Genomic DNA, 25,320 nt, shown 5'->3' with positions numbered 1-25,320 from the left:
ATAACATTTTAATAGTTGCTGATAAAAGTTTATACTGTGAAAGTTTGTGCTAAAACATTGGCTTTGTTTATTCTTCATCAACCCGCAGATGACATCAACAGTTTATCAGTCACTATTGGCTAACTACTGGTTATAGATTCCCTCCTTTCAATACAACATGTGGAATAGTCATAAAACGGTAAAAATGCATGCGGGTATATTTCTGCAGATATTCGAAACGGATTGCCGCAAAGTAGTTCTCTTCTATAAAATGTATGGGCAATGAATGAAAATAAATAAATAAAAGGAGCAAAGTAAAGGAGTGACACACCTATCAAATGCATACTCAGTAAAATCGATTTATGAGCTGTGACTTTGTTGCCATTTGAAATTGCATGCAAAAAACTACTTACCTCTGTGGGCCCTTGAATGAGATGTGTGAAATTAGCAGCGATGGGGCTGTAAATAAAGACTTCACATTAAATGCGGTTCAAAACCTTCTTCATGCTTGTCTACAGTGTTTATAAACACGGGACAGTGGCGACCTATGAACCTCACTGCTGATAGGGTAAAACCATATCCTATTTTAACATCACACCCTCTAACCAGTCACAGAGCCTACTCTATTCTGTCTTGCTGATTACAGGCTTCATTGTGCTTTAACTTGAAACACACACATACACATACTGTACATATACATTCACTGTACAAACACACACATACATATACATTCACTGTACAAACACACATGTACACATACTGTACATATACATTCACTGTACAAACACACATACTGTATACACATACTGTACATATACATTCACTGTACAAACACACATACACATTCTTTACATATACATTCACTGTACAAACACATATACACGTACTGCACTAAGGCTGCAGCTAACGATTATTTTTCTATCGATTAATCTATAGATTATTTTTTTCGATTAATCGGTTAATCTATAGATTATTTTTTCGATTCATCTATAGATTATTTTTCCTTTTACCGATTATTTTTTTATTTAAAATGAAGATGAAAAAATAAATGTAGGCCTGTTTTTTCAAAAGGCATGGCTTTTATTTACAAAAAAAAAAGAAGTATGGCCACTCAGTCAACATTGACAACAACATGACAAAATATTCTGTAACAATGTAAACATCTAAAACTTTTAACATTTAACAAAATTAAAAGTAGCTTATTTGCTTTTTAATGTGCAAATATAAAAGTAAACATCCAGTGCAAATCTTAATATTCTGCAATAGTATAAGCATTTCAAAAGTAAAAGTATTTCTTATTTTGCTTTAAAATGTGCAAAAATAAAGATAAACATCCAATACATAAAAGTGCAAAACGAAATATTCTGTAACAACAGTGTAAAAATTTCAACAAAAGTGAAAGTATTGCTTATTTGCTAAAATGTGCAAAAATAAAAATAAACATCCAATACAAAAAAGTGCCAATCTAAATATTCTGGAGCACTGTAAACATTAAGTATTGCTTTTAAAATGTGCAAAATAAACATCCAGTCCAACACAGTACACAATAACCAATTCTACTCATTCCAGTGAGTGACTAACAGTTGTAATGAAGAAAGGTTAGCATGTCTACATGCTCTGGTTCTTTTCATGTTTACAATATTCCCAGCAGCTGAAAATAGGCGCTCAGAAGGGGTCGATGTGGCTGGAACTGAGAGCTAATTACCGGTAGCCTTCACCTCAAGCCAGGACTGCGAGTGAGCTGAGCTCCAGTTTATATTCCTAGAAGGTCAACGGACTCATAGTGATGTTACTAGTAGTTGACTGGGAGGTGTTTATTATCATTTGGGGAGAGTCCGCTGCCCGATGCTCACCTGCTAAACACCTATCTGCTCCACGCTGAAGCGCTGACTACATGCGCTCTGAATACGCACTGCTGATTGGCTGATAACGCTTTGTATAACGCTTTGTGTGTACCAATCAGATGGTTGTGTGGATGGGACAATGCTGCGTGCTGAGACAGAGGCAGCCGCAGAAGGAGCAAAGCAGCTTGTTAACACTTTAGCAGCTAAAGTTAGCTTTAGCTTAGAAACTCGTTCGGTACACCCCCGTACCGAACAGAAAGCCCCGTACCGAAACGGTTCAATACAAAACACGTACCGTTACACCCCTAGCAGATACAAATGACACATTCATGTTTTTGTGTAATGATGACAACGTATACTCGCGCGGACGATTGACTAGTTGATGGTTTTCTTTTCAAATGTTCGTTCATAGCCGTTGTGCTGCTATGATAGGCCATTTCCGCTCGACACAGTGTGCATACAACAACATTAGGCCGTGTATTGAAATACTCCCACACTTTTGACTACTTTTGGCGTGATTTTTTCCCCCTCGCTCGCACAGTCTGCTTTGCGCTCCGCCATGACGGTAGTGTGACGTAAATATGCGACGCGTCGGCGCACAAAAACGGCGTCGACGTATTTACGTAACCGATGACGTCGACGCGTCGTTTCAGCCTTATACTGTACATATACATTCACTGTACAAGCACACATATACACATACTGTACATATACAAGTACATATGCACACATACACTCATGCACATAATCACGTTTCATCAAACATATATTAACGTTGTTGCCCTAGAGTAAACTGGGTATAACACATGGCACACTGACAAAGCTTAACCTACTGTTACTATAACAATCTACAAGGTTAATGTAGGTTGCTTCTCTTTCTTCCCCTCCATTTTTCTGCATTCTTTCGTATCTCAAGTTATCATTACGTATATGTATTGTTGCATTTGAACAATTGTATTGTTGATAATAAAGGAAAAGTATTGGTATTGTTTATTATCAATAGCACTATTTCTATTGGTATTCATATTGCTCCATTTTTAGTGTAATAATGCTCATTGTCATTTCTGTATTATTTTTTATTTTCGCTAACTGCTTATTTGCTATTACTTTTACCATCATATTTGTACATGTCGTATTTGCTGATGTTGCTCTGTTGTTGTTGTGTTTGCTGTTGTTGTTTTTGTCTCTCTGTCTAATCCCCCTCTTGTCCCCACAATTCCCCCCTCTGTCTTCCTTTTTTTCTTTTTCTATCCCCTCCTGCTCCGGCCCGGCTGCACCAAATGATAATATAAATACATTTAATAAAGTCAAAATACAAATAAGGCAACAAGAGAAGTATCCTACACTTCTCTTTTGTAAAGTAAATCTGAACAGCCGATATGGGCATCTACATCTACTATATGATTTGCCTGAGAAGCTAGGCAGGACAAAAAAATAAAATAAAAAAAATAAAAAAATTAAAAAAATAACTTGAAGAGGGAACAATACAAAATACACATTCAAATGTGACGATGTATGGAAATTAAGTACAAGGATTTTACTATTTACCAGGTATTCAGGACTTTATTGATTTTTAAGATTTTTGAAGACGGCTGAGATTTTTTTTTTAAATACAGTATTGTCATTATAAAATACAGGTAGCTAAGTAAATGATAGGTAAATAATAATTACAAAAACAGCATCTCCTGAAACAACAACTTAAAATAACACCTGATGCATAACATGGAAATATTTGCTGGTGTAGACAATTCAGGCTTCATAAATTACCGTAGTTGATTGTCCTCAGATTTTTTCTTTCAATAAAGTAAGCAAACTGTAGTGATGTGCGATACCACCGATTTTCTTACCGATCCAATACCAAGTAAAATTCAGGCTGGTATCGGGGATACCGATCCGATACAGATACTTTGTGCAAATATACCTAACCCTAAATTTAAAAAGTTGTTTATTTTCAAAAAACATATTCATCTAAAAAAATCAACAGCACAATGTAAGAAAAAATGAGACAAAAATTGATTGAAATGTAATAAGAAAAAGCTGAACTTTTAAAAACTACTACTACTAATAATAATAATAATAATAATATACTTAGTCACCTATAACACGTTTTGTCTTTAAATATATGTTAATAAACATGTTTCTAAAAAAATTTTTAAATAAGAAAATAACAAAATGGCCCTCACATACTTTGACCTTAGAAGCTCTCCAAAAATAAAAAATAAAAAAATAAAAAATTATATACACTACCGTTCAAAAGTTTGGGGTCACATTGAAATGTCCTTATTTTTTAAGGAAAAGCACTGTACTTTTCAATGAAGATAACTTTAAACTAGTCTTAACTTTAAAGAAATACACTCTATACATTGCTAATGTGGTAAATGACTATTATAGCTGCAAATGTCTGTTTTTTGGTGCAATATCTACATAGGTGTATAGAGGCCCATTTCCAGCAACTATCACTCCAGTGTTCTAATGGTACAATGTGTTTGCTCATTGGCTCAGAAGGCTAATTGATGATTAGAAAACCCTTGTGCAATCATGTTCACACATCTGAAAACAGTTTAGCTCGTTACAGAAGCTACAAAACTGACCTTCCTTTGAGCAGATTGAGTTTCTGGAGCATCACATTTGTGGGGTCAATTAAACGCTCAAAATGGCCAGAAAAAGAGAACTTTCATCTGAAACTCGACAGTCTATTCTTGTTCTTAGAAATGAAGGCTATTCCACAAAATTGTTTAGGTGACCCCAAACTTTTGAACGGTAGTGTATATATATAATATATATAGGGATGATACTCGAAACCGGTTTTCCCGATTGTTCGATAAGAAAAGAACCGAGTCCTCGGACTCGAATCCCTTTTTGAGAACCGGTACCCGTTATCGAGACCACTATAGTAAAGAAAAAGAGTTGTTTTTTTATTCGAATCCCTGGGAACGAATCCCGTCCCGACCAGAAATGTCCCGTGAGACATCACAAGAAATGACGTCACGTAGCTCAGTCATTAGGCGCAGATAGGGAAAGCAGGAAAAACAATGCACCGGAAAAAGCGCTCCAAGGTGTAATAACGTTCAAAACAAAAAGGTATAATCCAATGAATAACTTTACTGAGAGATTTGAGCAGGGTACAAACACATGACGAACACTTTTATGACCAACCGGAAATATAGCAACCAGGCTAGCAACGCACCTCCTTCACGGCAGCTGTCGCAACGTTCTTAAAGCAACCGCAGCACATACATATATGACATCTCCCTTTTTTAACTTTTGTTTTTCTTTCCTTGTAAACAAAACAAAATGACACTGTATATGTGTTGTCTGTCTAATTATAAATAATGCTGACGAGGCGTGTTGGCCGAGTTCTTGACGTTTACTTTCACAGCGTGCTCATAACATAACCTCATTTTTAGCTGCCGGGTGAGACATGGAACAACACTTTTCGGGGCTACCGCACATGCTCGTCACTCCCGTTGCATGCTGGGTAGTGTAGTTGTTATATTCCCTAGCCTAGCTCATAACATCACATCTTTCCCCCTATAAAGAAATAATGTTAACTCAATAAAGTGTATTTCTTTTTTTAGCTTTAACTTTTCATTTTTTAGCATGTAACCACATTTGCAAACAACTTTTCTCTTCATAGATATTTCTTTCAATAAAGAAATAAAGTGCAAAAATGTCAAAGCATCATAACAAACAGTTATGTCAAATAGCAGCAGAAGTGCACTTTTTGGAGAGCTTTATTATTTTCAGTTTTGTGCCCAAGGGACTGATTTTATTTAACACTATATAATTATTTATACACCTATAGTGATCACAGAGACAGGTTGTTGTTGTGTTACTGTATATATTTGTTTTTCTGAAAAATGCCACTTAATATACTTTGGGTAACAACAGTCAATATTTGTTTATTTTTTTATTTTTTTTAGGGGGTTAACAGTCAATATTTATTTATTAGATTTAATTTTTTTCTTATATAATAAATGTGAGCTTTTGTTAAACCAAATATTGTGTGTTTTTTTCCATATACAACAACCTATCTGGACTCGATAAGAGAATCGATAAGGAATCGGTTCGATAAGAGGATTCGATAATAGGCTCGAACTCGATAATTTCTTATCAAACATCATCCCTATATATATATATATATATATATATATATATATATATATATATATATATATATATATATATATATATATATATATATATATATATATATATATATATATATATATATATATATATATGTATATGTATATATATATATATATATATAGCTGAGATAGGCTCCAGTGCCCCCCGCGACCCCGAAGGGAATAAGCGGTAGAAAATGGATGGATGGATATATATATATATCCATCCATCCATCCATCCATCCATCCATCCATCCATATATATATATATATATATATATATATATATATATATATATATATATATATATATATATATATATATATATATATATATATATATATATATATATATATATATATATATATATATATATATATATTCAAAATATAACAAAGTTTAGTTAAATAATGAATGAATGAATGAATAAATGAAAAAATATAACAATTATAACACTGTTCAGTGTGTAACTGAACATTAATATTTTGGTATATAGGCATATTTTTTGATACATTGGTTATGCAATTACCCAATCGTATTATTAATATTTTTTATTCTATTCCTACATGGGGAAAAAAACAACAGTCAAAATAAAAATTAAAAAAAGAGCAAAAAAAATGTAGAAAAAAAGTGTAAAAAGTGTAGTGACAAAAAGCGGAAGTGTTCTAACCAATAATTAATAATAATATACAGAGTCACCAATAATACAAAGCTGACTCAATATCTATTTTTAGCATTTTTTTTAAACAAAAAATATATCAATACATACTTTGACTTTTCGTGGAAAAAGTTTCCACAACCCTGAACTAAAGTATCAAAGTGTTGATTTAAGAATTGATAGTAGAGCATAAAGATCTGGTATCGGCGGTATCAATATTTCAGTATTGATCCGCACATCACTTGCGAACTGTACCAGCCATAACTGGCTGTAAAAAAACCAAATGTATGCCTGTGACTGAGTATGAGGATAACAGTGGGACAGAAGACAAAGCATGTTGTGTCATAATATAGTGCCCCGTGGCATCATTTTAAATATGTTCATTAGTCATTTTGTATTAAGCACTGGCAATTGTACAGTATATTATGTATTTTCTTGTAATCGCCATTGTGAAAAATAATTTGGTACTCACGTCAATAGGCTTGGCCCCCAGTCTTGATGCTACTGTTTCCAACTCTTCTGAAAGCTGCACTCTAAAACAAATAAATGGACATTGATCAATATTTATGAATAATATGGCGGAGATATTAAAAAACAATCTTGCCTTCCTTCATAGTTCCTCAAAATGAGCCTTATGGAATTTGCCCTAATTGGGATAGGCTCCAGCCACCCCGTTACCCAGAGGGAGGCAAGCGGTAGAAAATGGATGGATGGATATGTTTTCCCCATTTGTGACCTCACCAGATATTTCCATATATAGCAGAAATTTACCCAAAGTAGTTTGCGTGAGTCTGCCATTGGAATCCGCGCTATAGTGAATAAGCTCTTTTGTCTCTACCCTCTTGTTGCAGGGCAGACTGGTTTGTACATGCACATGCATCTTCTGCTGTTGCAAAGTAGCATATAACGGTAGTTCAAACTTGTAACTGTCAGTAGATTACATATGGAAACGCTACGACATGGATGATGGGGAGAAGATGCTGTCAAAGTTGAGGTGTACGTAAATAAGACCGCCCACAAAAAGGCAAATCCTGAAGAGACTTGAAAATGGTCTGTAAAACATAATCTATTCAAAATGTTTACCAACAAACCACAATTACATATTATTTAGACCACAAAGAAGTGTTTTAAATGTAGGGGGAAAAAATTATAATATGTCTCTTTTAAGGATATTATATAACCACAATACCTACCGTATTAGTTGTGCACCCAAGGGCTATGAATACTGTACTTATCATATTTCCCGGGCACTCTGTTGAATATTTGGAGCATTGCTGCCCCCTAGCTAGAGTCTTATGCATCGTTCAGGCATGAAAAGAAAGACGCTAATACTGGATGTTCCCTGTCTCGCACAGACCCCTGATGCCCTGCCGAGCGGAGCCCCCCCACAAATTTGAGAAGCACTGGTGTAGACAATCTGTTTACATGTCTTCTTACATCATCTAAATCAGGGGTCACCAACGCGGTGCCCGCGGGCACCAGGTAGCCCGTAAGGACCAGATGAGTAGCCCGCTGGCCTGTTCTAAAAATAGCTCAAATAGCAGCACTTACCAGTGAGCTGCCTCTATTTTTTAAATTTTATTTATTTACCAGCAAACTGGTCTCGCTTTGTTCAACATTTTTAATTCTAAGAGAGACAAAACTCAAATAGAATTTGAAAATCCAAGAAAATATTTAAAGACTTGGTCTTCACTTGTTTAAATGAATTCATGAATTTTTTTACTTAGCTTCTTATAACTTTCAGAAAGACAATTTTAGAGAAAAAATACAACCTTAAAAATTATTTTAGGATTTTTAAACACATATACCTTTTTACCTTTTAAATTCCTTCCTCTTCTTTCCTGACAATTTAAATCGATGTTCAAGTAATTTTTTTTTTTTATTGTAAAGAATAATAAATACATTTTAATTTAATTCTTCATTTTAGCTTCTGTTTTTTCGACGAAGAATATTTGTGAAATATTTCTTCAAACTTATTATGATTAAAATTCAAAAAAATTATTCTGGCAAATCTAGAAAATCTGTAGAATCAAATTTAAATCTTATTTCAAAGTCTTTTGAATTTCTTTTAAAATTTTTGTTCTGGAAAATCTAGAAGAAATAATGATTAGTCTTTGTTAGAAATATAGCTTGGTCCAATTTGTTATATATTCTAACAAAGTGCAGATTGGATTTTAACCTATTTAAAACATGTCATCAAAATTCTAAAATTAATCTTAATCAGGAAAAATGACTAATGATGTTCCATAAATTCTTTTTTTAATTTTTTCCAAAAGATTGGAATTAGCTAGTTTTTCTCTTCTTTTTTTCGGTTGAATTTTAAAGAGTCGAGATTGAAGATAAACTATGTTTAAAAATTTAATTGTCATTTTTTTTCGTGTTTTCTCCTCTTTTAAACCGTTCAATTAAGTGTAAATATAATTAATTATTAATAATAACATAGAGTTAAAGGTAAATTGAGCAAATTGGCTATTTCTGGCAATTTATTTAAGTGTGTATCAAACTGGTAGCCCTTCGCATTAATCAGTACCCAAGAAGTAGCTCTTGGTTTCAAAAAGGTTGGTGACCCCTGATCTAAATCAACTTGAACTTGAAAGCCAATTTTAAATAAAACGTGCATTTTAAACATGAAAAATGAACAACAAATGAGCTTATTTTTCAGATGGATGCTAACTGACTGGCTGCTCTGACATGATTGTGGCACATCTCTTTTAAGCCAGTTACATTTTTTTGAAAAAGTAAACCATAGCTAAGGTTCTTGCACTTTTCCTTCAACTTCTACCTGAAATGATAAATGTTGATTCAGGTTGCACAAACTCCTTGAAATTAGGGCTGGGTGATATGGCTGAATTTTTTTTATATTGATCGATAACTATTAAAAAATGTTATGACTTATTTAAGGCTGACAACAAATACAGTCATTATTTTCCTACCTACAAAGGGTGTTATTTATCAGTGGACAAGGTGTCTGGTAGCCAGGTGGTAAAATAATTGCAGTAAACTTGAAAGTAGTTGCAGATTTGAGACACTAGATGGCAGTAGTGTATAAGCTATTGAGCACTACACGGAGTAGTTTGGGAAGCAACCAATTAAACCGACACATTGGAAGTGTCAGGATGTGCTAAAACTACAAGTTTCTGTTATTGAGTTGATATATCAATATACCGCAGTTTCTCTTTTCACTCCATGCAGAGAATCCACAGGGACACAGGAAGACAGCGCAACCAATTGTTACCTGATTGGCTGTTAGCATGGCACTACCCATGCTCAGTGAAACTTCATGTTTCCTGTTTAGCTGGGTTCCCAGAGCGAAAGTGACTTTATGCAAACGAATCTTGCTCCATAATTTCTTGTTTCTTCCGACCATTCAGTCATCCATTTTCTACTGCTTGTCCCTTTCGGGGTCGCGGGGGTGGCTGGAACCTATCCCAGCTGCATTCGGGCTCCAAAAGATATTGTTATCGATTGTGTGTCGCGATATATATTGACATCGTTTAATCGGCCCTGCCCTACTTGAAATTGCCATAAATGTGCCAGGACTGACACGAACACATATCGGGATCACATTTACTTCTTACGCCCCGTGTGATGTCAACTTGCAACTCTATGGCACAACGCTGGGAAGTGTCCGTCCTGCATTAGGCATTGCCGTCTACTCTGGTAAACAAATGTAGTGCAGCAGGAATCAAGACTAGCAATAATGCCAGAACTAAACTAAACTAAAACTATTTTGTCCTGAAATACTTCTGTTTTCGAACACTTTCCCTTCCTTTGAAATATGTAAATAAAGACAAGAAGAAAGACATAAAGCTGTGTGCCATCAAGAACGTGGACAGCATTCCAAATTGAAAATATTATTGCTGTACTTCAGCCAGTGACGAACTTAACTGAACTAAAAATAAAATAATCATTCACACTCCTCAGACTGTTACTGCTGCACTTTGTCTGCATCTTTTTACTTTAAAAAGAAAAGCTGTACACCAAGTATGGCCCAGATTAATTTTTCAGCATGCTGTATGTTTTTCTTATTGGCCCTCAGATAATTAAAAAAAAATAAAAATAAACAATTGCTTTGTCACCTATAAAGCAAAACTTGCATATTTCATACTACAGTATATTGACCTCTCTTTACCAATATTCAATTTTCCTACATCCTTCCATGTTTCTGTATGCTATATTATTTTTCTAATTTGGAGAATTGTATTTGTTGGCAAATTAACTACCTGAAGTTTGTAGGGGTGTTGGTGTTTCATCTTATAATTCATTAAAGCTCTAAAGTTAAGCAGTTTTATGTCCTGTTTGTTTTTCTAACACCAAAAATGAACCGAACCGTGACCTCATCGTACAAAGCCGAGAGGATGCAGTGTAGTTACACTCCTAATATACTGTAATTTAGCCTGTGAGTACATTTTCAGGACACCGTCTTCAATTCAACATTCCGTCAGTTTCTAGTAAATGCTTGAGCTTCTTGTGTTTTTCTCCCACATTGCTCAATATAAAAAAAAGTGTCCATGTCTTTTCCAGGTCAGTGATGACAACTTGACTCCAGCTATTTCCTTTGAAAGAAATAGCTATCAACCCCTGAGCTGCTTCATATGATTCTCACATGACTAACCGTGTTTTCTCATGTCAGTGCTGTGCATGGGACTGCAGAGTAATGAAAAAAATAAATATATCAGTAAAAATAAAATTCTGCTTTCAAAGAAACATGCATAACAACAAAAGTATTATTGTTTCTACCTTCTAAGTTACTTATACTAGCGTAATATGTAAATGAATAATATACTGTGGAGGACTAAAAACACATTTTGTTCTTGAGATAAAAAATAGATATATGTAAGAACCTGAGCGATCACTAGGGATTTCATTCATAGAACATCATATTTTCAAGTCATAGTGGATAAAGCTTTCTGTCCAATTGCAAGATGCAAGACTAATGATGAATGGGTGACATTTTTCATGAATTGTTTAAGCCAATATGATTTTTTATATACAGTACATGTTACAGGATATATATCTTTTATCATTGAATGTATCAAATGTGATGAATATTTAATGGACCACAATGGAAACAAGCCTTTTGGCTTTTTGTGATATCCAGTTGCCTTTTTAAAGCATTACATGGATTCAATTATTTAAGATGTCAATAAACTTCTCAATCAACCAAAAAACTCTCAACTTTATCCAGAAATGCCAGCTGATAAGAGTATTCAACAAGACATACTGTATCCTGTCACTGCAAAACAACATCACAAAATACGGTCCTGGTCAGACATTTACATATACTAACTATAGGTTTCAATTATAGCTGTTTTTAATATAACGATTTTGCTTCTGGTATTGACCCCTTGGATAAGCCTCATACTACAACTGTATATCCAAGTATGATGTACTGTAGATTCTCTCAATTTCACAAAATTGGTCGTTAAGTAGCGTTAAACCCTAAATCAAAACAACCGCAAGGAGGTTACGTATTTGCTACGCTTTATGTGTTTGTTAGCAACATAACTCAAAAAGTTATGGGCAAATTTTCACAAAACTTTTAAGGAATGCCAGTAATGGGATATGTTACAAGTACGGGTGGGCGATATATCGAGTTTGTAAGATACATTGATATATTTTTAAACAAGATATGAATTAAGAAAATATCGTAATATCGATAGAATTAATTTCACGTTAAAATGACCAAACGCCGCTTATTTCTTGTGTTTCTTGTTCTCCCCCGCTCTCCATCCATGGGCTACTAACCCCCCACCCCTTCCTCCTTCCAAGACGTCCTTGCACGTATAAGAACATCCATGATTGGTTGGTTGTTTACTATGATGAGTCACGATTGGTTAGGGACAGGCCAATCAGAGGCAAGATAGGGCGAGTCATCGAACCAGGAACAGAAATCACAACAGACATCCCAAATGACGACGGAGAGTCGTAGAAAAGAAAGAGGGAATATTCAAGCGGGCGATTCATATATTAAAAAAAACTAGTGATTCTCTTCTTTACATTGTTCTTTTAGCGATGTAGACGACGTCCAAGAAACCCACAATACGTCTACTTGGCCACATTTGGACAAATGTATGTGTCTGGATAAAACATTCATTTGAGTTGTTTACCATGTAAGCCCAAATCAAAACTGTTATCGAGTTGCCAAGCCGGGCACATTTCGCATGACAACCGTACGTGTGTAACAGTCCATTACATCGTGGACTGGGAATTAAAAAAAGTGCCTGCCTGCCAACGTATTTTTTTTATCTGAGTTTGTGTATTATTTGCACAGCTATGTTATTTATTTTACGTAGAAAGAATATGTTTCTATTTTATTAATGTTATGTTATTCTGTACTACTTAAACAATTTATTTTATGTGCTGTTAATACCCATCTTGACTAACGTGGTTAATAAAAGTGCCACTGACTGTTTACAGTACAGTTGTCATTCACTTCAATTTCACTGAATATTGCTCAATAATGTATATCTTTATATGTATACTTTCACCGAAAAATATATCGAGATATATATCGAATATCAAGTTTAAGTAATGATAAATGATAAATGGGTTATACTTGTATAGCGCTTTTCTACCTTTAAGGTACGGTACTCAAAGCTCTTTGACACTATTTTAACATTCACACACACATTCACACACTGATGGCGGGAGCTGCCATGCAAGGCGCTAACCAGGACCCATCAGGAGCAAGGGTGAAGTGTCTTGCTCAAGGACACAACGGACGTGACTAGGATGGTAGAAGGTGGGGATTGAATCAGGAACCCTCAGGTTGCTGGCACGGCCACTCTCCCAACCGCAAAAATATATCGAGATATACTTTTTAGTCCATATCGTCCAGCCCTAGTTACATGCGATTCGATTTTAGGAGTGGTCCGAACAGCCGGCCCCATGTTCTTCCCCGGTGCAGCCATTGTATGGAGGCGTGTTGCCAGCTCATTGTGTTACTTTGCTTCATTGTGTGTCTTGTCAGTGTTTTTCTCTACAACATTTTGTTCGGTTAATGTGGTTCGAAGAAAAGTCAACAGCCAAGCATGGCACAGAGAAGGTCTGGGCCAAGTTGAAAAGCTTTTCCTTGTTTGGATACATAGCTGGCAGCCTCGCAAATGCATTTGCACGCCAACTTGTTGTCAGCCGCATTTGCAAGAAGGCGAGAAAGTTACATGTGGACTTGTTGTCAGCCGTGGGTAGTTTGAGAGAGTCAAAAAAGGGAACCAGCATCAATGTGGTAAGACATGGTGAGGCTGCTAGCTCTGACAAGGCCGCTGCAGAGGAGTTTGTGAAGCAAGATTGTATCGACGAAAGAGAGCTGAGAAGGTAAAGTTTACTTTTTTTAAGTTAGTTAGAAACATATTTCAACAATTTACATGCATATTTTATTGAACATTTCAGGAAATGTCATAAATGGGATAAAGCAGGAGTGATTAGATTTTAGGGGTGATCTGTATCACCGTTTGGATTCAGGAATATTTAAAGGGATTCTTCACTTTTGAGAGATAGGGCCTGGCTGAAGTCTGCGCTCTCTGACTGCTTTTCCAGTTATTCATTGAATCGAATGTTTTTGTCAGAGCCATTAATACTGCAACTGCACACTGTGATCTATTGTGTTTTTGATCCTCCAAGTTATTTTGATTTGTACTAATGTTGAAATGCTTGTTTATTATCTGTATCTGTCCAAGAGTAACTGTTTTATCCATTACAGTTTTTAAGTCCCGGTAGATTCTCAATAATTGTGGAAAATTGCGGAATGAAATAGACTTCCGTTCATAGTTTTTCGTTAATACCGGTCTTTATAATTTCCATGTTAATTTAATTCCAGAAATTTTAGATTTTCATTTGTTCACAATATCTACGGTTTCCTTTTCTGTTAGTGCAATGTTGGAACACTTAACTGGGATTTCGATCAATAAAAGCAATCCAGTTCACAAATGAGAACAGCTCAAGGATTTTCCCATATTTCCAAGTTGTTACCCAAGATCACTTTAAAAGTGTTGATACTTTTTAAATCACAATACTCTAGATGTTGGTATTTCCTCGTTCACTGTATTAAAACTTGAGCTACTTGGTTTGTCGCTTCATGTGTGCTTATCATAATTTTTTGACTTTAGTTGTATTCTATTTTTAATTTTAAAAAAACTGTATGAGAAACAGATATAATAACTTACACAGCATATGGTAAGCTTCAGTCAAGATGTACTGTAAAATGTTACTTAACAATTTTTACACGTAGTTAGGTTGACAAAAGCTTCAAAGAAAAGTTCCAGCTTAACAAACATGGCCACCGATAATAGCTTGCTTCTGATCTTAAGACCATGACCTGTTCAGAACATTCACTTGTAGGCCAACCTAAATGTATTATACCAGGGTTATGTTTAAGCATACAGCACTATATTGTGTGTTTTATAATCTGCATTAAAAAAATTAACACAAGCACAATAATCTTCACTTCTTTTGAGCACTCAAAAACATACAAATAAAAAACTATATGAGAAAAAACAGGAAACTGCCAAGTTAGTGTTGGGTGATTATATGATTGATGATTGTGATAAATTTAAGGTCAATCACGGTGATCAGTTGCCAGCTTTTTCAACTCGATCAAACATGGTGGAAATTTGTGTGGCAACAGCGAATCAGAATCTACCCGGTTGTAGGCTGTTCTACTTCACAAGTAGAAAACATAATGACGGAAATTGGAGATATATGTGGAGCCGAGGGCAGCGAAAAAAATGTTAGCATTAACTTGGAGAAGGAGTTATCCTCCAAAGATGATGCTATCGGGTATTCAGGACTGCTGATTTATATATTGGTAAGGTTTGTTTTGTATTATGATGTAAAATAGTTCAGTGTTATTTTATATTTTTGTACATTTGTTCGATTGTAGAGTAAAAAATGGTTTTATAATTTTCTTTGTTCATCTTATTGTTTTTGCTCAGTTATTTACTGTTAATGTTAACACATTTAACAAATCTCCAGTTTCTTTAGTTTTTAGTCCAGATGATTTACAACTGCTTTAAAACAATATGAAAAATTGTAAAAATTGAAATCGGACGTTGTGAAAAATTTTTTTTTTTTCCATGCTCAAGCTCTATGCCAAGCTGAGTCGTAATCAAAACATCCAACACGGGAATGTAAATCTCCAATAATACCTTTCAATAATAACATTTACAACTTCTTTGTCCAACAATGCTTTGAATCAGCTAGTGTGGAAGCCTGCAGAAAGCTAAAGAAGAATCAGCAGGAAAAGTAAGTGGATAGCTCGCCCTCTTATTACGACAACTAAAGCTATACACACACGTAACAGAAATAACTGAACATGAAGAATGGAAATGGCAGCATCTGTATGTCCAAACATATTAGTTTGGCCAGACACAGGATGAATGCTGATGGTCAATTACGAAGAATTATGTTTTTTCACTCTGAGTGGGATATGAGGCTAAACAAGGAATGGGTAAACAAGGAGTACAAAAAATATTTATATGATGTCGAGTTAAAAAATAAAATAAAACAGCAGGAAGTGGTCCTTACCTCTTGTCAAAATACTGCACCCGACTGAATGTTCCTGAGCCAAGATACGGCTGGTAAATGTTTTGAGGTTCAGAGGCTTAACTTATGAGTACAATGTAGGGAGTTACAGTGTGTGTGTGTGTGTGTGTGTGTGTGTGCGTGCGTGCGTGCGTGCCTGCCTGCGTGCGTGCGTGAACCAGTCATAGGAAACACATGACCCGTTAGAGACTGTAGGTATCCATGTATACTTTAATGTTTTGTGGCATTAGGCCTATTTGAGTACTTGGATTTTAATTAGTTATTCCCATATTGTTCCACAATGGTATAATGTGAGTTGTTATTTATTTGCGTTTTCAATATATTTTACAAACAGAAAATAATGTTTTCCAAATAAATAATTTACACGGTTTTTGGCACAACTTTGGCCAAAAACATTTTTTTCTATCAAAAATCGTTTTTCGATTACGATTTTTTGGTAAAGACTACAAAAGACAGCAGAGTGATGGGGTTACGGACGTCATCATGTTATTTGTAATGAAATAAGCGAATAAAAAAGACTAAAGAAACAGTAACAGGGTTTCCCCAAGATTGCCACTATGTAAGCGGCAGTGGGAGCGTGGTCAATATGAAATCATCATATATGTGACATGATCATTTAGATTTGCAATTATGCATGTATGTCACATTATACTGCATTAGTTTGATCAAAGAGATGTTAATAAACTGGAACATACACATAGGCAAACCAACTGGTATGAAAGTGTGGGAATGTTGTTCCATGTGACAGACTGCAGATAGTGTGTGAAATATAAAGAACGAGCCAGGCTGGTTGATGTTTACCAGCTACTTAAGCAATCAGCAAAAGCAACCTTTTCTGAGACAGGGTAGCAAACATTTCCAATAATAGGTTTTCATAAATCTGTTTTTTTACATGCCTTGCACCGGCGGTGGGAACGCACACTCCCTAGTCCCTGGGCTTGTGGAGGTAGATCTCCGCTCGCGGGGCAAATACATCAACTTTTGTGACCGCTTGTATTTGATTAGTTTTTTAAGTCCACATCTTTTTGGTCCAATAAATCTCAGGATTTTAAAAAAGTTGTCTTATAAGAATCACTCACTCAATTCCATGCAATAAACTTGTGTGATTTCTCAAATAGTTCGTTTTTTTGTATTTTCACACCTACATGTGAAGTCCAAGTGTCCATGCACACTCTCCAATGCGACTATTGGTCATACGCCATGTGCTTCCCGTAAACTCGGGGACGCTTATTTCATTTTAGCAATGATTAAATAAATAATTTTCCGGTTGACCTATCATGTCACACTAGCCATCTGCAGATCCTTACAACTTTTTAAAGTGATGTCCATTCAAATATTGGCACAGATTACAATAGTCTGTCTCTAATGGCTATGTTGATGTTAAATAGCAGACAGCATCAAGAAATGATCTTGGATTGCGCTAAAAACATGACGCTACTACTAAGAATGTATTGGGGCGGATGCAAGTCCGAAGCAAAGTAAAACCGGCGGCAGAGTTTTTTCAAAATAATTTCCGGTCGAAGAATCGTGGAAAAAAAACCTTTTCAATATGTCTCGGAGTTCATTCAAAAGGCTCTGTGAAAAAGACCGTTTTGCCCTGTTTTTGCCCCGTATGATGTGGGTTAGGGTTAGCCAATATGCCCGAATAAGCTCTCCCCCGTGAGTGTTGTTGCTAACCTAAATAACGTTAAAAAATGTTACCTAAAAGTTGTAGGTTTGGTTAACTAACCTTAAGAAAACCAACGTTTAATGCCGCATTTTAGAACCGTCTGTATGACTCTATTTAACATACGTAAATAACCAATGTTTGGACATTTATCCATCAATTCATAACCTTTGGTTAGCACACAGACTTATTGACATTCTTGGACTTTCCCCGTAGGCAAAGTATATGTAAGCACTTTTGTTTCTTTCATTTTCGACTAAAACTTGTTTCTATGGCCGTCCTGCAGCCATGCTTAGTTATTATGTTTGCACTACTAACGTCATTTAGCGATGAGTGAAGATTCCTGCCTGCCTGCCGCCGCTTCTGTGGGAGAGACATGGCCGCTGCGTCAGCCGAGTTAAGAGGGTAATGTATAGGAGGTGCAAAAAGGTATCGCATCCAGATACAATGTTTTGGTATCAGGGCTGCAGATATCAATTATTTCCGTATTCAAGTAATTCATCGATTAGTTTGTTCGATTAATCGAGTAAAACACACATTTTTGCTTCAGTGCGTATTTTAGGAAAAACAGTAAGTACACAAAGATTGTATGCTTGCCATAGCCTTCTTTTTTTTCTTAATAAATGTACATCATTAACATTGAAATTGCACTTTTAACATGTGTGCATTAATAACAATCAAAACATATCTGCTGTTAGATGCCACACAAAACATGGCACCCACACACCACTGCGCTCATGTGCGCTCTATTGCAGCGCCCGTGCGGAAACGATGCATATTCAAAGTTTCAGGCACTTAATGTGGTCTGAACTTTAGCAACTTTTATTACTCTCAAACAATTATTCGAAGCCACTAAATAGAAGTCGGTGCCTTTTTCTAATCAAATTAATCAATTTAATATTTTCTACCTACAAACACAACAGATAAGAACATGTGTTTTTTTAAATAGTTTAGCATAATATACTGACTGGTACTTCGACTTATTTGTAGCATCTTTAATCTACAAAATATACCAAAGTGGACCCTGCATCCTTCCTTTTTTCAGTTCAGCTCTTGTGGGTGTAAATGGTTAAAAATGGAATTATAAAACATTAAAACAGTATATATGGAATTTGGAAAAATATTTAATGTAATTTGGAAAAACATAATTTCATAGGGCCCCTACTTTAACCTCAACGACGTTAGCATTTGTAGCACATCTCGCTACACAAAATAGTTTTTGGGGGGGGAGAAGCGAGACCATGGAGCCAGTGTGTAAAACTGAAACTGGCGAAAGGCAAACAAATATCTACCTTGAGAACAGCGAAGATTACAAGGATATTTATAGGATCCAAGCGCATAAGTACAAAAAGTGTATATACGTTGGCAGGTTTTTCTTCTGGAATAGCCTTCCAAGAGACATGACTGCAAAACATATACAACATTTAGTGGGCTATGCTTTAAATATAGATACAAGGAAATCAACTAGTTTAAATGACCTCTACCAATTTTGACAAGAAAAGTAGTCAAATATCTGCTATGGATGCTATCCTTTACCTGCTGCACCGAGCCCACTCACACCTGGATAAGGGAAATGGCGCTGTGAGGATCCTGTTCCTGGACTTCTCGAGTGCCTTTAACACTATCCAGCCCCGCCTACTCCAGGACAAGCTGGACAGAATGCGAGTGGATCCCTGCCTGGTTGCCTGGATTTCAGACTACCTCACCGATAGGCCACAGTACGTCAGACTGAAGGACATCAAATCTGACACTGTGATCAGCAGCACCGGAGCACCACAGGGAACGGTGCTGGCCCCTCTTCTCTTCACCCTGTACACCGCTGACTTCTGCTACAACTCAGAGCTGTGTCACATCCAGAAGTACGCGGATGACACAGCCATCGTCGGGTGCATCAGGGACGGCAGAGAGGAGGAGTTTCGGAGGCTGGTGAAGGACTTTGTTGTCTGGTGCCACAGGAACCTCTTGCAGCTCAACCCTTCAAAGACCAAGGAGCTGGTCATTGACTTTGGGAGGTCGAGTCCAAGGTCACAACCTATTGTGATCGAGGGAGTCGAGGTACAGACCGTGGACTCATTCAAGTACCTCAGGGTGTGGGTGGACAACAAGCTGGACTGGACTGTTAACACAGACCACTTGTACAGGAAAGGACAGAGCAGGCTGTACTTCCTGAGGAGGCTGCACTCCTTTAACGTCTGTAAAAATCTATTGTGGATGTACTACCAGTCTGTGGTTGCCAGTGTTCTGTACTACATCGAAGTGTGCTGGGGGGGGGGGGGGGGGGGGCAGTATATCTAAGAAGGACAGCTCCAGACTGGAGAAATTGATCAGGCGGGCCGGTTCTACGATTGGACTAAAACTAGACTCACTGGTGACGGTGGCAGAGAAGAGGACTGTGGAAAAACTAGTGAGCATCCTGGATGATGCCAGTCACCCTCTGCATACCGTTGTCAGTAGCCAGAGGAGCCTGTTCAGTGCTAGACTGCTTCATCCCAAGTGCAGGACTAATAGACTAAAAAACTCCTTTGTCCCACACGCCATTAGACTGTACAACTCCTCTCTGGGAGGGAGGGGGGGTACTAGAATGACGGGGGATGCAAAACAATAACAGTGTAATACGTTTTCATAACATGGTCACTAATGCCTAGTTTCTCTTGTTATATTCTTATTTTACTGTTATATTTGTATTCTCATTGATGCTTTTTGTTTTTATTCTACTGTTATATTTTTCTATTTTGTTTCCATTTATACCCCCATTATTTACTTTTTTAAATTTGATCTCAATTCTGTACACTGCTGCTGGAATTTTAATTTTCCTGAGGGAACTCTCCTGAAGGAATCAATAAAGTACTATCTATCTATATCTGGACAGAATTATGCCAGGAAAAAGGAAATGCATTAACTGGACTGAAAGTATTGCACAATTCACAATGACCAAATGTCTCAGCATATAATACTTAATATATATTTGAAGTTGTACCAGCGTTGCAATAATAAAGTACCACTGGTATTTGGAAGCTGTAAATAAGGTTTGGTAACACCTTGCATACTTAAAGCAACAGTTACTGTAAATTGACAAATCAAACAATCGTACAACTTCAGATTCCATTAGTTTTGTATATCTAGACTGAGCATAACAGATGAACGCCCATTCATGTTCTACAAATCAAAGATTACAGGAAGAGATCGCCACAGTAAATCAATGCACAGTCCCCGTTTAATTGATATTTATGAAGGACAGTAGCCACTGTTGTCTCTTGTACTTGGTGGGCAACAGTCCAACAGTTTTTTATTCTGTTTTAACTGCATCATTGATTTTTCCTTCTGCTTCACAAACATTGCACGATGATTCAAAGGAATGAGTGGACTAACGCACTAACACATGTTTGTTTTAAACCAATGCTGATTGTGATCCAAATATTACAAAAATCTACAACTATTTATTGTTTTCATTAGTCGTTCAGTCGACTATTCAAATTAGTTGAAATATTTTTTGTCAGTAGGGAAGGATATATCACTCTTATTCTGACCAAAATTGTTACGATTATAATTACCACCACGGTATTGCTGAATTTTCTCAAAATGTACTTATACACACACACTGAAATCTTTTACCCAAGTTATAAATTTAAGTCAAAGTTAAAGTACCAGTGATAGTCACACACACACTAGGTGTGGTGAAATTACCCTCTGCATTTGACCAATCCCCTTGTTCCACCCCCTGGGAGGTGAGGGGAGCAGTGAGCAGCAGCGGTGGCCGCACTCGGGAATCATTTGGTCAATTAACCCCCAATTGTTCCCTTGATGCCGAGTGCCAAGCACTTTACTTTACTTTACTGAAAAAACTAAATCAAATAAAGAGACACTACGATGTATTTTCTTGGCAGAGGAAAATAGACATTTAAATATTGTTCTAGCTTCTTAGTAGCCATATTATTTTTGTTAGTTTAAATATCTTTATTTTCCTCAGTTTTAATTTGTAAAGGATTCAGAATGTGCTTTTTAATACCATAGGAAGAACAAGTGTTGCGCGCTTCACTTCCAGTTTATGTGACATCACACAAACTCACTTCCTGTTGTAGACGGCGTATAGTTCGATTACTGTGTTCTAAGAGAGCAGAGCCTGTAGGTTGAATGCGCACAATAATTTGGTCAGACAGTAATGTGTTTATATAAATTTAGATTTGGTATGTCGTTTCTTAATGAACAAAAACATTAATGTATCTTGTATTCATGCATTTAAACTAGCTAGTGAGCTAGCACTGGCCAGTGCGCACAATAATTTGGTCAGACAGTAATGTGTTTATATAAATTTAGATTTGGTATGTCGTTTCTTAATGAACAAAAACATTAATGTATCTTGTATTCATGCATTTAAACTAGCTAGTGAGCTAGCACTGGCCAGTCAATGAGTTTATCAAAGTACAGTTATCGAACATGGACTTCAATTTAAAATGGTGATTCTAACGTTCAGAATTTTATCGTCGTTATCATTAATATCGTTATATTTCTAGTCGTCAGTGACAGCATGTATGTATATAAACATGGTGTGTGAGTGCTCGCGCACAGGGTGCGTGTGATGCGTCAGTGCGTTAGATTTGTGGCAGAAGTGCTTGTAGTTAGTGCATGCTGCCCCTGCTTCCTACTCTCTGCTTACAGCTATCGCCGCCAGCTAGCCCCTGGGTGGGTGAAAAGAGGAGCAGAGTGCGTAAGTCTCCTCCTGCTGGTACAAAGCCTCTCCACCACCAAGACCCCTGGGGTGCCTCCTCGTGGCCACACACGGTAAACTGCGTCTTTGCGGACACAGGCTAAACTGTAGGGGATCTCGGAGCAGCAGTGGGCCCCAGAGGCGAGGCGTGCAGGCCCACCATTGTGTGGACACGGCCTGGCGTCCGCCAACCACTGCCTCATCTATGGGTTAAATAGATATAAGACCTCAACGGTGGAAGTGGCGGAGGATGACACTGCATGTCACAACGGCACTGAAGGCGGATGAAGGCTGCAACAGAGAGTGGTCTCTACTCGTCATGGATCCATGCCACTGGATCAAGGCCCCTCTCTACCAAGGACCGTGTGGTGGCTGCAGGCGCATCAGTCTCCCCACGCTAAAAGATGTCACGCGCAGGCGTCCTCCCGAAATGGGAACCCATCCATTTTACATCCCGGATACTTCAAAGTCCTTTGGCGACCGGGAAGTGGTAACGGGGGCAGGACAGTGAAGTCTGGCAGTCCCTAGCCACAACATGGCACACAGGCGATGGGTGTTAGATTCAGTCGTTAAGCTCATGGACTGAGGCAGAAGAGCTTTTTGGCAGCTGCACCCATGACTGAGCAGCCCTATTCAGGATCCACTCTGCTCACCCCAGTAGGGGAGGGGGTTAGAAAAAGTACCCTAAAAATAGCCTGCCTCGCAACATCCTGTCTGGAATACCGCATCCAGAGGGATCACCACCACGCGGTCAGAAACAAAGAAAACAAAAACTACACATTGGAGCCTGGAACGTGCGAACCCTCACGGACAACCAAGCCAGCGATCAACCTGAAAGGCGAACTGCCATCATCTCCAGAGAGCTAAGGAAGTTCCAGATCGACATCGCAGCACTCTCCGAGACCCGACTGGCCGACGAAGGGCAGCTGAAGGAAGAAAAAGGCGGATATACTTTCTTTTGGAAAGGAAAGCCTGCAAATGAGCCACGAATCCACGGTGTGGGTTTTGCTATTAAGAACTGCCTCATCAACAACCTCCATGAACTTCCTGTGGGCATCAACGAGCGCCTAATGACCTTACGCCTTATGCTTGCTAGCAGTCATATGGCCACGGTCGTTAGTGCTTATGCACCAACCCTTGATGCACAGGATGAAGTTAAGGAGGCCTTTTATGCTGACCTGGACAAAGTTCTATCTGAATTCCCCAAGGAGGACAAGTTAATCCTGCTCGGAGACTTCAACGCCAGAGTGGGACGAAACCACCACCTATGGAGGGGTACGCTGGGGAGAGAAGGGGTTGGAAATACAAACTCTAATGGCACACTACTGCTAACTAAGTGCTCGGAGCACAACCTGGTTATCACCAACACACTTTTTCGTCAGAAAACCAAGTTCAAAACATCACGGATGCACCCTCGCTCCAAACTGTGGCATCTCATTGACTATGTCATTGTCCGCTCTAAAGACCGTCGCGACGTCCTAAACACCAGAGCCATGACCAGTGCAGACGACTGCTGGACCGACCACCGCCTCATTCGCTCCATCATGTCCATCCCCTTAATGCGGAAAAGACGGATGCAGAAAAGACAGTGCCGGCCAAGAATTAACATCGAGCTGTTGAGTGACACCACCTACCAACAACAGCTGCAGGAGGCCTTTAGCGCAGCGTTGCCCAAACAGTACCCAGAGAATACGGAAACACACTGGAGCACACTTTCAACTGCCATAATGAAATCCTGCAAAAATATCCTTGGTCTCAAAAAGCGAAAACATCAAGACTGGTTTGATGAGAACGACACTGAGATCCTGCAACTAATTGACAACAAGCGGCAAGCTTTCATCACTTGGCAAAACGACATCCACTGCAAAGTGAAAAGAGTAGCCCACGCCAAAGCGAAGGCAGCTGTCCAAACACAGGTTAGGAAACTGAAGAACCAGTGGTGGACAAAGAAGGCTCTGGAGATCGAGCAGCTTGCTGACTCTGGAGACACAAGAGGCTTCTTCGATGCCACAAGAGTGGTGTATGGTCCCAGCCACCGCTACCTAACTAGGGATGTTAACAATTAATCGATTTTCGATTAATTGCCGTTAAGAAATTACCCGATTAAAATTAACGATTTCAATTAATTGACAATTCCGTTCTGTCACGGTCGGTGCGGTGGTTTTCTGTGTGAAGGTAATGCTGAGTTTATACCTCGCTAGTCCACACGAGGGAGTTGTTGCTTATTGTACTTTTTCCAAGCAGCAACACCATCACGTGACCAGCCCTACATGTCCGCTGTACACATGAGAGTCCACATGCGAGAGAAGAAAAACAAACATGAAGCGACGCAAGAGAAGTGCTGTGTGGGAACATTTCACCCTAAAAGAGGACGATGCAACGTGCAAAATATGTAAGGCTGTTTTGAAGTACAACAATTCAACCAGTTCGTTAAATTACCACCTAAAAAGTTTACATGCCGCTGTGCTTGGAGGAGAGAGTGGAGGCGGAGCACGGCCAGGCCAGCCCTCCGTCGCCGAAGCGTTTTCCAAAAGAAAAGCGGTGTGTGATGACGCACGGGCAGAGGGCATCACCCAGAGGATTTGCAACATGGTTGAAAAGGATATGCTGCCTATAAGCATTGTGGATGGCAAGGGGTTTCGTGAGTTGATGAACTATTGTGAGCCAGACTACCAAATCCCTTCTCGAGAAACAATAACAACCCGCATAGAGGCTCGCTACAAAAGAAAGAAAGCCGAGCTGAAAGCACGACTGGCCAACACGCATGTAGCAATAACCACTGACTGTTGGACGT

The 25,320-nt window shown here is 37.8% G+C and overlaps 1 protein-coding gene across 1 annotated transcript in view; it reads right to left on the bottom strand.

Annotated features, from left to right (window-relative positions):
• The window catches only part of slc39a10 (solute carrier family 39 member 10), a 71,993-nt gene that overhangs the window by 37,564 nt on the left and 9,109 nt on the right, over positions 1 to 25,320 (bottom strand). Inside the window, exons 2-3 of the mRNA XM_062067605.1 lie at positions 7,085 to 7,145; positions 393 to 438 (exon numbers count right to left, since the gene is read on the bottom strand). The gene's annotated coding sequence lies outside the window, so the exon portion shown is untranslated. The remainder of the gene's footprint in view (positions 1 to 392; positions 439 to 7,084; positions 7,146 to 25,320) is intronic.

Source organism: Entelurus aequoreus, linkage group LG13, assembly GCF_033978785.1.
Source record: "Entelurus aequoreus isolate RoL-2023_Sb linkage group LG13, RoL_Eaeq_v1.1, whole genome shotgun sequence".
Classification (NCBI taxonomy): Eukaryota; Metazoa; Chordata; class Actinopteri; order Syngnathiformes; family Syngnathidae; genus Entelurus; species Entelurus aequoreus.
The sequence above is the reverse complement of the archived record's forward strand: the minus strand, read 5'-3'. Positions and strand labels throughout refer to the sequence as shown.